Raw genomic sequence first — 5,545 nt, 5'->3', positions numbered from 1 at the left:
ATATTTCCTAAATATGTTTCCTAAGATAATCATTCATTCATTCAATCATTCATTCATTTATTCATTCATGCCTCTGCATGTTCATATCTATTTACTGAATACTGATGAGGTATTTAGATAATATTTCACCCAGTGGAAGAGCACTGGGCCTAAGACGGAAATCTGAGATATTCCACTGCATACTTCTCTCCATATGGGTGTAGTTACATTTAATGAACTGTTGGCTTCTGGTTATAACTTTACTTGCCTCTAGATCAGTGGTTCTCAACCTGGGGGTCGGGACCCCTTTGGGGGTTGAATGACTGTTTCACAGGGGTAACCTAAGACCATGGGAAAAGACACATTTCTCATGGTGTTAGGAACTAAAGCTACTATTCTGGCACCTTGGAACATATTTTTACAATCCGACCAATCAGGCATTTACAATGAGAATGTCCCTGTGACCTTCCTGCCAATCAGCTTAAAGCTCTGTTGGGAGAATTGGTGCTAGACTTATGGCTGGGGGTCAGCACAACATGAGGAACTGTATCAAGGGGTTGCAGCATTAGAAAGGTTGAGAACCACTGCTATAGATGTTCATAGTTTCATTGCTTGCTTATCTTTTCCAGAATCTTCCCAGGAATTGATGTCAGGCTGATTATTCCTGGAGTTATTTTCCCCCCTTTTTTGAAGATTGGAATCCTATCAGTTCTTTTCCTGTCCTCTGGTAGTTCCCCAGTCCTCCTGGATCTTGGAAAGATATGGTTCAGTGGGTCTGAGATCATGTCTGCCAGCCCCTTCAGAACTTATACATTCCTGTAAGAGTTGTTAAAGAATCGTGAATCTGTCCTTGTGCATAGGAATGTGAAAGTGTATATTTACTTCAGCAGATTTGATTTGATTTGATTTGATTTGATTTGATTTGATTTGATTGCCCCTCTCCTTAGACTCGGGGCGGCTAACAACAGTGATAAAAAAACAGCATGTAACAATCCAATCCAATACTAAAATAACTAAAAAAAATCTTATTATAAAACCAAACATACATACAAACATACCATGCATAAATTGTAAAGGCCTAGGGGGAAAGAGTATCTCAGTTCCCCCATGCCTGACAGCAGAGTTGGGTTTTAAGGAGCTTACGAAAGGCGAGGAAGGTGGGGGCAATTCTAATCTCTGGGGGGAGTTGGTTCCAAAGGGCCGGGGCCGCCACAGAGAAGACTCTTCCTCTGGGTCCCACCAAACGACATTGTTTAATTGACGGGACTCGGAGAAGGCCCACTCTGTGGGATCTAACTGGTCGCTGGGATTCATGCAGCAGAAGGCGGTCCCTGAGATATACTAAAATTGGAATGATACAGAGAAGATTAGCACGGTCCTTGCTCAAGGATAACATGCAAATTTATGAAACATTCCATATTTTTAATGTAAAAGTACACGATATTGAATTTATAATCTAAACAACAATAGTTTTGTAAAATATCTCATCCTCTCATACACATAGATTCATCAGCATGCCTATTTAGACGTCTTACTGAAATAATTGGATGACATACAGTGACTTTAGATTGTAAATATTCTTCTTAATTCATGTGATCTTCTAATAAATGGACTCTCCATCTGCACCTCTATAACTATCTGGTTTGGTGCTGCAACCCAACAGGACCGACACAGACTTCAGAGGACAATCAGAACTGCAGAAAAAGCAATTGCTGCCAACCTGCCTTCTATTGAGGACCTGTATACTGCATGAGTCAAAAAGAGGGCGGGGAAAATATTTACTGACCCCTCACATTCTGGACATAAACTGTTTCAACTCCTACCCTCAAAATGTCACTACAGAGCACTGCACACCAAGACAACTAGACACAAGAACAGGTTTTTTCCAAACGCCATCACTCTACTAAACAAATAATTCCCTCAACACTGTCAGACTTTCTACTAAATCTGCACTTCTGTTCTACTAGTTTTTCTCATCATTCCTATCACCCATTTCCTCCCATGTTGACTGTATGACTGTAACTTGTTGCTTATATCCTAAGATTTTTATTAATATTGCTTCTTCATTGCTTATTTGACCCCTATGACAATCATTAAGTGTTGTCCCACATGATTCTTGACAAATGTATATTTTATTTTATGTACGCTGAGAGCATATGCACCAAGACAAATTCCTTGTGTGTCCAATCACACTTGGCCAATAAAAAATTCTATTCTAGAAGTGTATGATACACACTTGCTCAGTAAGTATCGGGGATGCGAACTGTGTTAATTTATGATAGCCAAAAATCAGGAGTCTGGCGGCACTTGTTCAGATTAACAAATGTTATTAGTTTTTGCCTCCTGATGTTATGTCTCCTGATGTTTTCCCTACAAGATAAGTCTCCAAACTTAAATTCAAAATATTTGCTGTTTTAGAAGCAAATTTATCTGAAAGATAAATAACTTTGGGATAATCAACTGAAATGTTTTATAATAAGGAAACATTACTGGAATATCAGCAGCTCTATTTGATAGGACAGCATGCTGTCAGTGAAAATTGGATAAAAGAGTACATTATAATTAAGACACAAGGAGTTAGGCATTACAGATTCATCATATGAGTTAGGTCTTTGCATAATATGTCCAAAATATGGTAATTTGAGCCTAATCATTTGTGCCTCAAGTGAGAATTCTGAATTGATTCACTCTAGGATGCATTTGTTTGTTTTCTTGGCAATCCCTGATATTCTCAGGAGTCTCTTCCAAAGAACACCAAAGTTCAAAAGCATGAATATTCTTTCTGTCTGGTTTCTTCACAGTTCAACTTTTGCATCTATAGAGTATCGAGGGAAAAGGATTGCTTACACAATTCTGATCTTTATACTGTATATATAGACACATCACAGCTCCTGAATATCTTCATCACTACTCTACAAAGTGCTAATTTTGGGTATATTTTTGATTGCTGCTTTTTTAAACATTTGATAGTCCCAAAAGGCATAAGCTATCCATCACTTCTATGTTGTTATTGTATATTCTAAGACTGGCTACTATTACATGCTGTCATTACTGCATGTTATATTTAATCTTAATAGTGTTTCAAAAATAATAGGTCCTAATAAACAAATACAGTGATACCTCATCTTACGAACCCCTCGTCATATGAACCTTTCGAGATATGAACCCAGGGTTTAAGATTTCTTTGCCTCGTCTTAAAGACCCTTTCCATCTTATGAACCTGAGCCTGGGTTCGTGGGCTCTCTTACTGCGCGTGCGCTCTTACTGACAGAGGGATTCCTCTGCCTTGTGACTGCCCCAATGGGATTTTCCATTCATTTCCGTGCCCGCCAGGATTCCCCGCCTCCTGACTGCCAGCCGAAGCGCCTGGTCCAGATGCCCCCCTTCCTCATCCATCTGCACGGCGGGAGCGAAGCACTGGAGGGGGGTGTCAGGCCGGCACTCTTGTCCCCCCAGCCAAAACCACAAAGCCTTACCACCGCAGCAGCCGAAGGAAGCTTAACCCTTCCAGTCCTCCCCGCCCCTCTCCTGCCCCTCACCGCAGAAGCTGCCTCCCAAGCCCTCTTGCCCAGCGGGAGATGAAGCGCTGGGGTGAGGGGTACCAGGCTGGCCCTCCTACCTCCCCCCCAGCCAAAAACGCAAAGGCTCACCACCGCCGCAGCTGCCAAAGGAGGCTTAAGCCTCCCGGTCCTCCCCACCCCTCAGTCCCGCCCCTCGCCTGTGGCCGGCAGAACTGCCTCCCAAGCCGTCTTGCCTGGCGGGAGGCAAAGCGCTGGGGTGGGGGTGTCAGGCCAGCCCTCCTGCCTCAACCCCAGCCAAAAACCCAAAGCCTTGCTGCTGTCGCAGCCGCCGCAGGAGGCTTAAGTCTCCTGGTCCTCCCCGCCCCTTGCCCTTGGCCGGCAGAACTGCCTCCCGAACGCTCTTGACCGGCGGGAGGCGAAGCACTCATGTCCCTGCAAATTTACTGGAAATCTTAAAAATAAAAAGACAGGTACAATTATGTTATCAAACTTTTAATTCAATATGATTTCTCTGAAATGTGCATAAGCATTCAAAATAAAACTACATTGTTGAACTACTCTACAGAAATACCAAGGTTTTTATACCCTATTGTTCTGAGGATGTTTTTGTACTGGGCATTAATTCTGATGTTGCAAGGAACAACAGGTGGTCCACACTGTAGCTTATCCACTTGGATTTTAAAAAATCCTTTCTACCTTATTTTTTCCCCATTCAGATACTTATTTATATATATATATATATATATATATATATATATATATATATATATATATATATATATATATGGTTTTTTATTTATAAAACATTTAAAAAACATAACCACATAACAATATGACACAATATGACACAATACAGACAGATAATAAAAAATAAAAGATATTTATTTTTTTCTTTTTATATGCATACATGCTTTTTTATGAAAATAACATAACAGAAATATAAATTGTGTGTAATAGACTATAAATCCATTATGCTCAGAAAAAAGGAAGGTCATATGAAGCTCATGATAGTAACAGTCAAGGTCAAAAAAGAACATTGTGTGATAGCATCACATTAATTCACATAAAGGAATAGGATTAATATTTATCTCTCAATTCTTCAGAAACTCATTATTAAATATATTTTCCAGGATTCATTATATGTCCCACTGCCTCTCCTTTTGACCCCATGCCATTTAATCTTCAAGGTGGCAAAGTCTAACAAGAAATTAAAGACAAAAGTAGTATTTGTGTGAACATTTTATATTGTTAGTTTTAAAGCGCCATTCAAAACTTTGAAGTTACGATTTGAGATCCAATTCTGAATTAATGGCTTCCCCATATTAAACACAGTAATTTAAATCTTGGACTCCTAATTGAATGGTGTCCCAGAATGAAGAGGGCAATATTGCAGTAGAGATTGGTGGTCAGATGGTGAATTCTGAAGAGTTTGTATGCCAGACCACTGTTTCTCATGAGTAGACTGCAGAAACTGAAGTTTATATATTGAGCCAAGTGGCTAGGAATGACCTTTATTTTTTTTTATTTATTGTTTGTGTTGGAAGGGACCCTGTGGGTCTTCTAGTCTGACCTCCTGCTGGTACAGAAGACTCTATACCATCCCAGACATATGGCAGTCCAATCTCTTCTTGAAGGTCTCCAGTGTTGAGGCATTCACAACCTCAGCAGGCAGTCCATTCCACTGGTTGATCGCTCTCATCCTCAGAAAGTTCTTCCTTATTTCCAGGTTGAATCTCTCTTTGGTCAGCTTCCATCCGTTGCTTCTGGTCTGGCCTCAAGGTGCCAGCCCTGCAGCACCAGCATGTACAACATCCAGCAGCATGTCCAACCGCCACTGTCAGTGCCTCCACCTTGGAACTCCCTCTCGCTGTCGCCATCCTCCGGCGACTGCCCAGGGCCGCTGCAGCTGGCAGCCTCCCGTTCCCGCTGCCATTGCCCTCCTGCCGGGCCCCAAAGGACAAGCAGCACGTCCAGCTTCCGCCGTCAGGGCTCCCGCTCGCAGTCAACCACTCTGCCGCCACCCCTGGCTACTGCCCGTTGCCGCT

The 5,545-nt window shown here is 41.7% G+C and overlaps 1 non-coding gene across 1 annotated transcript; it reads left to right on the top strand.

Moving 5' to 3' along the window:
- The first annotated feature begins 1,292 nt into the window (after nucleotides 1-1,292).
- Nucleotides 1,293-1,403, top strand: LOC139167417 (U6 spliceosomal RNA). Its single transcript, XR_011559129.1, has one exon. It is a non-coding gene; the product is annotated as a U6 spliceosomal RNA (small nuclear RNA).
- Nucleotides 1,404-5,545: the final 4,142 nt, after the last annotated feature.

Source organism: Erythrolamprus reginae, chromosome 4, assembly GCF_031021105.1.
Source record: "Erythrolamprus reginae isolate rEryReg1 chromosome 4, rEryReg1.hap1, whole genome shotgun sequence".
NCBI classification, from domain to species: Eukaryota; Metazoa; Chordata; class Lepidosauria; order Squamata; family Dipsadidae; genus Erythrolamprus; species Erythrolamprus reginae.
Note: the sequence above shows the minus strand (reverse complement) of the source record. Positions and strands in the feature narration are given on the sequence as shown.